This window comes from Macaca fascicularis, chromosome 15, assembly GCF_037993035.2.
Source record: "Macaca fascicularis isolate 582-1 chromosome 15, T2T-MFA8v1.1".
NCBI classification, from domain to species: Eukaryota; Metazoa; Chordata; class Mammalia; order Primates; family Cercopithecidae; genus Macaca; species Macaca fascicularis.
Genome location: NC_088389.1, coordinates 93152935 through 93165360, shown reverse-complemented (window position 1 = coordinate 93165360; position 12426 = coordinate 93152935). Strand labels below are relative to the sequence as shown.

The 12426-nt window shown below is 45.0% G+C and overlaps 1 protein-coding gene and 1 non-coding gene across 3 annotated transcripts in view; one reads left to right on the top strand and one right to left on the bottom strand.

Annotated features, from left to right (window-relative positions):
* Window positions 1–12426, bottom strand: part of BRD10 (bromodomain containing 10) — a 132654-nt gene that overhangs the window by 964 nt on the left and 119264 nt on the right. The gene's annotated exons all lie outside the window — the stretch shown is intronic.
* Window positions 12107–12213, top strand: LOC123569289 (small nucleolar RNA U13). The gene has a single exon (XR_006692927.1). It is a non-coding gene; the product is annotated as a small nucleolar RNA U13 (small nucleolar RNA).

Genomic DNA, 12426 nt, shown 5'->3' with positions numbered 1-12426 from the left:
CAGATTTCTTAATAAGCACTTATTAAATACCTTCTATGCTTCGCAGCCTTTGAGTGTTAAGGGTTCATGCAGTTCTTTAATTTGAGGAGTTATCCTTCTCACCCTTACCACTAACTCAGTATCCCCCTCCCTAAGCAATCAATATGATTTTTAGCATAGAGGAATTCATACAGGAAAGGGCTTTATGCCTAAGGCTGTCCATCTATTGTCTGAAGAAGGCCTGCCTTCAAAAACATGTAATCACGTGATGTAGAATATTAGAGGTTCAGAAAGGGAAACAGCAACTCAATAAGCTTTGGTGACTACTGAATTCAGCCCTTCCATATCATAGGTGCTCAAGAAATTTTATGGACTAGTTGAAAGGATCTGGGCAATGCCTCTGTTAGGAATTGTTTATCACCAGGACCAGTTATAAATCAGTGTCTTCATTTATTTTATTTTTATTCATTCAAGAAATATCTATTGAGTCCCTACTATGTGGCAGCAACTGATAATGGAAAGGTGAATGAGTCAGTCCCTATCCCTGAGAACATTAAGGAATAATCGACACGGAGGGTCCCTGGAACCAATGTTGCTAAATAAATAACCGACCCTGGGAAAGAGTAACCACACTTAAAAGGTGTCTTATGCTGGACTGTGTTTAGTTCCTGGGAAGTGTCCCCCTCGGGGAGGCACCATGTGTAAGAATGGGAGTTGTGCCATTTGCCAGTTACTACTTATATAATCCTAAGTTATCTAAACTCATGAGCCTCAATCTCTTTAAAAGCGGCATAATAATCACACATACCTGACAGTGCTGCTGTGAGGATTTGAGAATAAAATGAAATAATCCATGTTATTAATCACTTTGCTCAGTTTCTGGCACTCAGTAAGAATACATACATTTAGTAGATATTTATGGGCTGAATTCCTTGTGGAAAGGGATTACATTTTAGTCTCTTTGTTAAATACTTCGAGGAATAGGACAATCAATCATACAAGAGGTGGGATCTAAAATGACTCTTCGTAATGATGTGGCCCAAAGAGTATTTCTTGGAGCACCAAAGCCAACAAGCTCTTTCTTCATAATAAAATAGTTGGAGAAATTCTGCTGGCAATGCAATTGCCTTCTCTTGAAGATTCATAATGTATATCAGTAGATTAAGGATGTTAGAAGAGTTTGTAATGAAGAAACCTGTTTAACTTTATTTAGTTCAATGTTTTCTAATCTTATTGGACCAATAATATAGCCTGGAAAAACCCAAACTCCTGAAGCTTCAACTTGGAAGGAGATTCTGGTCAGAGAGAGATGGTTGATGCCAGAGCCCCTGCCTCTCCTGAGGGTTTCTCCTTCCCCATGGAGTTCTCACTTTACTCTCTGCTGTTGCCATCTATTGACTTCCAGGGTTGTTCAGACGCCTCATTAAAACTCACAGTAGAGCTGATGCTGGCTGAAATATTACAAAGACTTTGCTAAACATCAGAGGGAGTTTAGAAAAGAAACATCAAGAAACACATCAGGCTGGGCGCAGTGGCTCACGCCTGTAATCCCAACACTTTAGGAAGCTGAGGTGGGCAGATCACTTTAGGTCAGGAGTTCAAGACCAGCCTGGCCAACATGGTGAAACCCCATCTCTACTAAAAATACAAAAATTAGCCGGTGTGATGGTGCACTCCAGCCTGGGAAGGGCAACAGAGCAAGACCCTGTCTCAAAAAAAAAAAACAAAAAAAGACAAAAGACAAAAAAGAAACACATGAAAGCCTGATGGGAGTTGTGGCCCCTACACAGCCAGCTGCTGGTAGGCATTGTCCCCTTGAGACCCTGCCTCCTTTCCATCCCTAACAGGCTGGTTGATCTGTGATCAACCCAATCCCAGTCCCCAATGCCAGCTGCCCCAAAGGAACCCGTCCCTTCCTGACCGCCCACGCCGGTCTGGGGGCCACCATTGGCTCTTTAAGATATCACACTTGGGCCTATGAAGCTTCTCTTAATTAACTGACAAGCAGACACTGGGTTGAACCAATTACATGAACTCAGGGATGACTCACTGGAAGGAAATGCAGAGATAAGGAACCAGATAATCTGATTCACGTGGTCAGCCTCTCTAGGTTCTAGTTTATTTACCTGCAGAATGTCAGAGATGATGGATTTATCCAACCTCTGACTATGATTCTAAAATATCCTATAGCTTGGATCTCCCTGTCAGATAATAAGTCAGTTCTACTGGATTATTTTTTAATGTAACAAGATAAAAATTCTATGTAGAACTTACTTCTTTTTGAGACGGAATCTCTCTCTTTCTCCCAAGCTGGAGTGCAGTGGCACGATCTCAGCTCACTGCAATTTCTGCCTCCCGGGTTCCAGGGATTCTCCAACTTCAGCTTCCCAAGTAGCTGGGATTACAGGCGCACAACACCATGCCCAGCTAACTTTTTTTATTTTTAGTAGAGACGGGGTTTCACCATGTTGGCCAGGCTGGTCTCACTCCTGACCTCAAGATATCTGTCCACCTTGGCCTCCCAAAGTGCTGGGATTACAGGTGTGAGCCATCACACCCCACCAGAACTTTCTTTAAAATAAAAACAAACAAACAAACAAACAAAAACAAGCCTGTAAATCCCAGCACTTTGGGAGGATGAGGTGGTAGAATCACAGGGTGAGGAGTTTGAGACCAGCCTGACCAACATGCTGAAACCCCATCTCTACTAAAAACACAAAAATTAGCCGGGCGTCATAGCGTGTGCCTATAATCCCAGCTACTCAGGAGACTGAGGCAGGAGATAATTGCTTCAACCTGGGGGAGACGGAGGTTGCAGTGAGCTGAGATCCTGCCACTACACTCCAACCTGGGTGACAGAGCGAGACTCTGTCTCAAACAAACAAAAAAACACTGGAGTTCTTTAGCTCTTAAAAAGTCTGAATTAGTTTTCCCCACACAGATATGGTCAGGAAGAAATGAGAAAACATGACTCTGACCTTGGGCAATTTCTGTTTCTACCTGATCCCTTTCCCCTTCCCTTTCCTCCAACATTACTCTTTTTTTTTTTTTTTTCCCCTGAGATGAAGTCTCACTCTGTCGCCCAGGCTGGAGTGCAGTGGTGCGATCTCAGCTCACTGCAGCCTCTGCTTCCCAGGTTCAAGCAATTCTCCTGCCTAAGCCTCCTGAGTAGCTAGGATGACAGGTGTGCACCACCACGCCCAGCTAATTTTTGTATTTTTAGTAGAGATGGGGTTTCACCATGTTGACCAGGCTGGTCTCGAACCCCTGACCTCATGATCCACCCGCCTCGGCCTCCCAAAGTGCTGGGATTACAGACGTGAACCACCATGCTTGGCCCATTACTCTTAAAATTATAAGATCTCACCCAAGGTGGAGGAAATCACTTAACTCATCCAGGGATAAGAACTTTTGTTAAAGGGTTGGTTTATTCCTTCACACACTTTGCACATACACAATCCTTCCCACCCCGATCCCCCCGCCTTTTCAATTGTTTATGGTCTGGTTGCTACTTCCAGGTATTTTGGGGTACCAGCAGGGAGACAGAAATGAGCAGGATGTATGGGAGAGTCAAATGCCCCTCTCCAAACAATTAAAGGCCTTCCTTATAAATGGCCTCTCTCTCTAAATATAAAAACTAACTATAAGAATCTCAAACTATCAGCCCTAAGAAACCAGGTCTTGTAGGATTGTAGAGTTGGCTGCTATGAAGGGAAGACTGGAAAAAGTGCCTCCAGAGACACAGGGGAGGTCCACAGCCTAATAGTTAAAATGCTCATCACTTTCAAGAACTTTCCTAACCCCTTTAGTTCTTTGATGTTAAGCAGGGAAGAGGGAGGCTTGGAGACCAGGGATGTCCTCCCAGGTTGTGCTGGGACCTGGGTAACTCTCAGGGCTGCCCTCAGGAGCCCTCTGCCCCTTGAACACTATGCTTGGTAGGAGTTACTGAAGGGCTGTGTATACTGAGTAAGCCCTTTCCTATCAATAAACCTCCATCAAGTCTTCAGAGCAATACCTGTCAAGAAGGATATGATACTTAGGGTGATGGTGACTGGGTAGGGAAAGGCTGATTTCTTTCAAAATCAGAAACAGAAAAATATACTGAAATAGACAATTGTTCTTAGTGTTGAAATATCATCCTGATTTCTCTGATAGTGCTACTTCCTAGGAAGTCACTAGAGATGAGATCTGAGTGACGGTTTAGTTCACTGAGGCTCTACCATGTGGCAGGCTCTGTGCCAGGCAGTGGAAATACAGAAAGATGTAATCCCCACCCTCACAGAGCCTAGGAACCAGTGGATGTGTCAGACATGAACAGGTGATGTCACAGTCATGTAGTAAGTGGTAGGATGAGAATATGAACGGGGAGCTCCTGGCAGCCTTCCATAGTCTCCTGCAGGATTTTTAGATGTGCAACCCCATTCCTCCCACAGTGCTTATTAGGAGACAGCAAAGACTAGGAAGACTTCTCAGGGACAAATCCTAGCTCAATGAACCCAGTACTGTGTAACTGTGACGGTCACCATTTGCCAAATGTTGTAGAGGGCATCTCTGTCTTTGTCTCTGTGGGATCCCTTACTTCTTAATTTGGTGACAGCAATCTATATTCTTCCTGAAGAATTAGTCCTTCCCTGTTGCCTTAGCCTTGATGGGGTGTTAAATACTACCCCTTACACCCCACCTCCAGGCAATTTATGCCTGAGCAAGGATTTCGCATGAGACCCAAGCTAGCCAAACAAGTGTGAAAGTAGTCAGAATCAAAATGGAGTCACTAATGTCAAGAAAACCCTGAAAAATTGAACCCTGACAAACGAAAGAGGCTTCTCATGCTTGTATGCCTGATAACAAAAGCCTGAAAAACCACAGCCTTGCACAAAGGCCATCTCAACCTTACACAAAAAATACTGCAAGGACAACAGCCTAATTACTGCCTGTCCAGTATCACACTGAAGTCACCCTTGTTATTGATCTTTGTAGTCCAAAATAATTATTTCAAGACAAGTATGTAATTCTCTTCACTTTTCCTGTAAAAACCCTTGTCTTCCTTTACTTTCTCAAATATGTACATAGTTTGCTATGGCACATTACCATTGCAATGCTTTATTCCTAAATAAACATCTTTTGTTTTAGAGAACCTCTCTCTGTGTATTATTTAGTTTGATGCAAGATTCTCCAAGGAAACTGAACTTATATACAGACAAAGATGACCATGAACAAAGCTGATTTCCTTCTGGTGGCAGCAACCTGGAAGGTCATTCATTAATTCTTGCTACCTGTATCCCACAAAACAACTTTGTCCTATTCCTCCTTCTTCTTTTTGTTGAGACAGGGTCTTGCTCTGTCACACCGCTGGAGTGTAGTGCTGCAGTCATAGCTCACTACAACCTCATTCTTGTGGGCTCACGTGATCCTCTCACCTCAGTCTCCTGAGTACCTGTGACCACAGGCACGCACCAACATGCCTGGCTAATTTTATTTTCTTGTACAGACAGGTTCTCACTATCTCTCTATGTAGCCCAGGCTGGTCTCCAACTCCTGGACTCAAGCAATCCTCTCACCTCGGCCTCCCAAAGTGCTGGGATTACAGGCATGAGCCACTGCACCCACCCTCTATTCCTTCTTAAGGACAGGCTTGCTCATATTTTTCTATAGTTTTGGGGACACCTTCATAACCTCCGATTAATTTTCTTAAGTAGCCAGAGTTTCTGTTGCTCACAACTAAAGAACCTGGACTGACACAAGAGTTTGCTCCATGCCAGACACACTAGGTCTCACCCTCTCTGAGAGAAAGAATTATTAGGTTTCCATTTTGCAGATAAAGAGACTGATGCTGACAGTCTTACACACCAAAAACACACGGCCAGTCAATGCTGGAGCAAGCATTTAAATCAAAATCAGAACCCAGAGCGCAGGCTCTCTCCTTTTTGTCCCTTCATATCACCAATCCAGAGCCCTGCCATTCAGGTATAAGCTAGTGCTTCTAGAACTCACCTTGGTATGATTTACAGTTTACACAATGTTTTCACACACAATAACACAGGTAATCCTCATGGCCACCTGGGATATCTTCATGACATGGGAAAATAGATATGCTGAAAGTATGGTCAACCCACTTTTTTCCCTGCTTAAAACCCTTCTGTGACTCAACAGAGCCTGCAAAATCAGTCCAAAGGCTCAGCGTGGTATTCCAGGCCCTGTGGCATCCAGGACTGGGGCCTCAGGCCTGCCACTCCCTTTCTTGCACTTGGAGCTCCAGCCATATGGAACGACTCACAGTTCCCCAAAGCTCACCAGACTGTTCTGGGGCCCTGAGCCCTAACTTACTGGGATGTCACCTTCCCATCCTCACCCCAAGCTACGGTTGGTGAATGCCTACTTAACCTCCACCAGACTGGCCTTCATCTCATGCCTATGAAGGTGACCCCTGCTTACCTTCCAGACACAAACACAGCCCATCTTCCTCTCAAGCCTCTTCTGCTCCCAAGTAGAACCAATACCCCCGTTGTATCCTAGACAAGAATCTGGGGTGGCTCTAGCATTACTGGATATTGTAATGAGCCCTGGTGTTGACTCTTCAATATCTTTCCACCCCGAAGGTAATTTTAATCCGTTCCTGTAATCTCAAACTTCCTGACTGTGACTAATCACAAATGGCCATGGGATATACCGTGTTTCTGATTTACTGGTGCTCTTCTCTGCTCACCTGCGTAGCCTCGGGCCATGTTCTCAAGACTTCAGCCAGCTCTGTGCCTGTGTTCACCTGGAACCCCTTTCCTAATAGAGCCGGGGAACTGATGGAGCCTCCTCTGCTGCTTCCTGAGAGGGAGCCACACTCAAGGCCAGCCCAAGGCCACCAGGCCACAGCTCTTGCTCTCGGATGTCTGAGGGAGGAGGGAGCCCCTGTGGTCCTCTAGTTCCCCCACCCTCCTGGCTGCTGGGGTTTCCCCATTTTGGCCCCTGCCTAGCCATGCCTCGATTCTGTTCCTTTCTCTACCTCATCACTATCGCCCCACCACCAGAATCTCTCTGTCCTGGGTCTCTTTACGTCACAGTCACTTGTTAGCTGATTAACACTTAGCCATGGCCATGAGCTCATAGGCTTACCCCAAGGACTGGGCACCCCTCCGCGTTATTTGCACATTCACAGGGAATTCCCAGAAGCACTAGCCTTTATCAATGAACAACTTGCCAGGCACTGTGCTAGATGAGTTGACATATGTTATCCTTTTTTTTTTTTTTCAGTTTCACTCTAGTTGCCTAGACTAGAGTGCAATGGCACGATCTTGGCTCACGGCAACCTCCACTTCCCAGGTTCAAGCGATTCTCCTGCCTCAGCCTCCTGAGTAGCTGGGATGACAGGCATGCGCCACCATGCCGGCTAATTTTTTGTATTTTTAGTACAGACAGGGTTTCTCCATGTTGGTCAGGCTGTTCTTGAACTCCTGACTTCAGGTGATCTGCCCACCTTGGCCTCCCAAAGTGCTGAGATTACAGGTGTGAGCCACCATGCCCAGCCCATATGTTATCTCATTTAATTCTCACAGCAATTCTGTAATTATTCTCTATTCCCATGTTGCAGGTGAGGACGGTATTGCTCAGAAAGGTTAAGTAACTTGCTTAGGGTCTCACAGATAATAATGAGAGCTGATAATATATGAGCTAATAATAATGAGAGATAATAATAATATTATTATATAATATTATAATATAATATTATTATTATTATAATCAAGGCACCCGTGAGGCATAGGGAGAGAGGACTTGGTAGTAACTGGGACGTGGCCTTGCCTTCTCTGCCTTCTGAAGAGCCAGTTCTGTTTGTTCAGCTCCTATGAAAGGGCAACAGGACTTTCTGGGATTTTCAGGCATAACCCTGAAGTTCAGGTAGAAGTTGCTGTCCCCAAATCTATTGAGCCAGGGGCTTGTAGCCTTCCCAAAGGGGAACATAGTGGACGCATGGCTAGCGGGGACTGAAAAGGGAAGCCCAAGCAGCTGGATATCAACCCCCATTTATAGCAATACCTCTGTGGGGTATGTGAGAGAGCAAAAGCTCACAATATTATGGGGAGCACTGAAGAGGGCCTAAGCCCCAAGCAGGATGAGTCAAGAGGATTCTGGCTCCTGAGCACTGTAAGCAGATGCCAAAGAGGCATCTCTGGCCCCTTCATGAGGTGGGCCTGCGGTGCCAGGAAGCCAAGCCCACCAGGTGGCAGCAGAGAACCAGTCAGTGGCCAGAGAGGTCTAACAGGTACAAATCCCAACCCTGGGGCTGGTGTGGGGGCCAGGGTAGGGGCCGTGCCATCTGAGCTGCCTCACAGTAACAGTTCACACTTTTGTTGCTAGGCATATTCTGTGCTGGGTGCTGTACCAAGCACTTCCAACAGGATCTCATTTAACTCTGACCATGAACCTATGAAGCAGATGCTGCTATTACCCCTTTCATTTCAGATGCATGCACTGGGGCTTTCAGAGGTTTGCGAGTTGCCCAAGGTCACACACACTGAAGAGATGAAGTGCAGGTGGTTTAGACTCTACAGCTCCTGCTGTTAATTTGGGACTATATTGCCAGGGGAGAAAAGGAAGCCACTTGAAGTGTTGAAAGTGAAGGCAGGTAGGGCCTGACTTGGGCTGGCTCTGGTGTGGACTCTGAGGCCCGAGGCCAGCTCATGAACAGACACTAAAAGCCTAGTTAAAGGGACCTTCTAGGGGGCTTCCAGGAAACAGGATGTGGTAGGATTTTCAAGTTGAGGTGCCCAGGGAACCCCTATTTGAAGAAGTGAGAGCCAGGTTATCCTGTTCACATAACCCCAAAAGGGCTGGGCACCTCAGAAGCTGCAAACCACTCGAAGACCCAAACGGATGCCTGTGAAAGAGATGGTCAGGTCTCCCTCGTTGAGCTCATAAAGCAAACAAGGGCCAGGTGTGGTGGCTCACGCCTGTAATCCCAGCACTTTGGGAGGCAGAGGTGGGCGGACCACTTGAGGTCAGGAGTTTGAGACCAGCCGGCCAACATAGCAAAATCCTGTCTCTACCAAAAATACAAAAACTAGCTGGGTGTGGTGATGCGTACCTGTGGTCCCAGCTACTTAGGAGGCTGAGGCAGGAGAATCGCCTGAACCCAGCAGGTAGAGATTGCGGTGAGCCGAGATCACACCACTGCACTCCTGCCTGGGCAACAGAACGAGACTGTCCCCCAACCCACCCACCAAAAAACAAACAAAAACCTCAAAGAAGCTCGAGAGCATGTTCCCAGACTGGCCATTGTGTGCCCAACGTGCTGAGTCTGGTCCTGTAGCATCCTCTGGGGGAGGGGATGATGCCAGCTGCCTGTCATCTCCACCCTGGAAGAATGCGAGGGCACACTCAATCCCCAAGTCAGCTCACATCACCAGAGAACTTGAATGAGACCTGGGAACGTCACCTTGCCCTGAGATCCAGGTCAGTACTCCCTCCTCTGTGGTCTTGCCACCAGTCATCCATGGGCCAGGCTATTGTAGAACCTAGTGAGTGCAATGGACTTCAGCTCAGAACTTCATCCCTCTTTGTAGACTAGTACTCACCACTAGGACTTTCTGGGATTTTCAGGCATAACCCTGAAATTCAGGATGAACTTGCTCTCCCCAAATCTATTGACATCAGGGGCTTATATCCTTCCCAATTTTTGTGCAAAATTCCCTGAGACAGCCTCCGCTCTGGGAACCCAGTCTAAGTCATGCTCTATTGTTCTGCCTCAAGATCTCCAACTGGTTGTTCTCTCCTTCTGAAATGCTCTCTCTCCATCTTTTCATGGCTGACTCCTTCTTACCATTTAGGTCTCAGTTTAAATTGTCCCTCCTTTACAGACAGGCTCTCCCTGCTTTGCCTAATAAAGATCAACCCTGCTGTGTTTTCTTTCTCCCTTACCATTTTCAGAGGTGACTATCCAGTATCCAATGGGTTGGTACTGCCCTTACACAGGATAGCCTTTGTTCATAGCTCACAATGGAAAACAGAAAAATCATAGGATTTGAAAGGAATGGGTCCTCAGGTGTTATGGGGAAGGGGACCTTAGTGGTCATTTAATCTAAATCTTGAGCTGCTACGACAGTCATATTCAGGTGGTGTTTTTTTTTTCTTTTTTGTTTGGTCACAATGGCTATGGAGAGCTGGTGAGCAAAGGTGACTGTTGTGTCCCACTGAAATGCTTCTGGGCTATCCAAGGTAGATCATGATGTTAAGTAGAATCAGCTATGGGGTCAACTATTAGGTGAGTGCAAAAGTAACTGTGGTTTTTGCACTGTCGGACTTTGCTATTTGATATTAAATACATTCTTAAATGTGGTTATGTTATATATCATTTTAATGAGAATTTCCTGCTTTATGTATTTTTGCTAATGACTTATTACTTGCTCTTTGTTGTATGTTTATTTTAGGCTATGGAAATGATGTTAGACAAAAAGCAAATTCGAGTGATTTTCTTATTCGAGTTCAAAATGAGTCGGAAAGCAGCAGAGACAACTTGCAACATCGACAACGCATTTGGACCAGGAACTGCTAACAAATGTACAGTGCAGTAGTGGTTCAAGACGTTTTGCAAAGGAGACAAGAGCCTGGAAGATGAGGAGCATAGTGGCTGGCCATTGGAAGTTGACAACGACCAGCTGAGAGCAATCATCGAAGTTGATCCTCTTTCAACTAAACGAGAAGTTGCCGAAGAACTTAACATCAATCATTCTACAGTTGTTCAGCATTTGAAGCAAATTGGAAAGGTGAAAAAGCTCATTTAGTGGGTGCTTCATGAGATGAGGGAAAATTTTAAAAATGGTCTTTTTGAAATGTCTTCTCTTATTCTACGCAACAACAAGGAATAATTTCTCAATCGAATTGTGATGCACAATGAAAAGTGGATTTTATATAACTGGCAATGACCAGCTCAGTGGCTAGTCCGAGAAGAAGCTGCAAAGAACTTCCCAAAGCCAAACTTGCACCGAGAAAAGGTCATGGTCACTGTTTGGTGGTCTACTGCTGGTCTGATCTGCTACAGATTTCTGAATCCTGGTGAAACCATTACATCTGAGAAGTATGCTCAGCAAATCAATGAGTTGCACCGAAAAGTGCAACACCTGCAGCCGGCTTTCGTCAACAGAAAAAGCCCAATTCTCCATGACAACACCTGACTACATGACACACAGCCAATGCTTCAAAAGTTGAACAAATTGGACTATGAACTTTTGTCTCATCTGCCATATTCACCGGACCTCTCATCAACCGACTCTTCTTCAAGCATCTTAACAACTTTTTGCAGTGAAAATGCTTCCACAACCAGCAAGGTGAAGAAAATGTTTTCTAAGAGTTCATCAAATCCTGAAGCATGAATGTGTATGCTACAGGAATAAACAAATTTATTTCTCATTGGCAAAAATGTCTTCATTGTAATGGTTCCATTTTGATTAATAAAGATGTATTTGAGGCTGGGTGCGGTGGCTCATACCTCTAATCCCAGCACTTTGGGAGGCTGAGGCAGGTGGATCATGAGGTCAGGAGATCAAGACCATCCTGGCCAACATGGTGAAACCCCGTCTCTACTAAAAATACAAAAATTTGCCAGGCGTGGTGGCATACATCTGTGGTCCCAACTACTCAGGAGGCTGAGGCAGGAGAATTGCTTGAACCTGGGAAGCGGAGGTTGCAGTTAGCTGAGACCCCACCACTGCACTCCAGCCTGGGCGACAAAGCGAGACTCAATCTCAATAAATAAATAAATAAATAAATAAATAAATAAATAAATGAATAAATGTGTTTGAGCCTAGTTATAATGATTTAAAATTCATGATCCGAAACCACAATTACTTTTGCACCAACCTAAGAGATGTCTAAGTAGGTCATATTCCACCTGCAAAGAGAAAATTCCATCTATCCCTTGCAGATGCATGGAAACTCACTGTCTCCAGTGGACAGTTAACTCCAAGGGCATCACAGAGAACTCATGGAGCTCAGCTGAGGAGGTTTCAGGGATTTTTCTATTTCCTTTTCTTCATCATGAGAGTCTGGTACTAGATGCTCTCCAGACCTGAGCCTAAAGACTCTTCAATCCTTTGAGATGAAGATGAGGGAGGGAATAGGAAACCCAGTTTAGTTTGGATTTCAGATCCTTTTGTGGTTCATACGTGTGATGATTAGGTTTCCATGTTCATGTGTGAGATCTGCCTCCCTCAAACCGTGTTACAATGACATGGGCGCCTTACCTAGCTGACATGAAAAAAGCAAATGTGGATTTCAGACAAACAAAAAATAACTTTTTTAGTTTATGTCCCATAGAATATGTGGACATATTTATCCTAAAAATATTGTATGGGACATAGTTGTATTAAGAAACTGTTCATTGTTTATCTGAAGTTCAAATTTAACTGGGTATCCTTTATTTTATGTGATGTGGCAGTCTTATGGAGGAGGGGCCAACATTTAAAA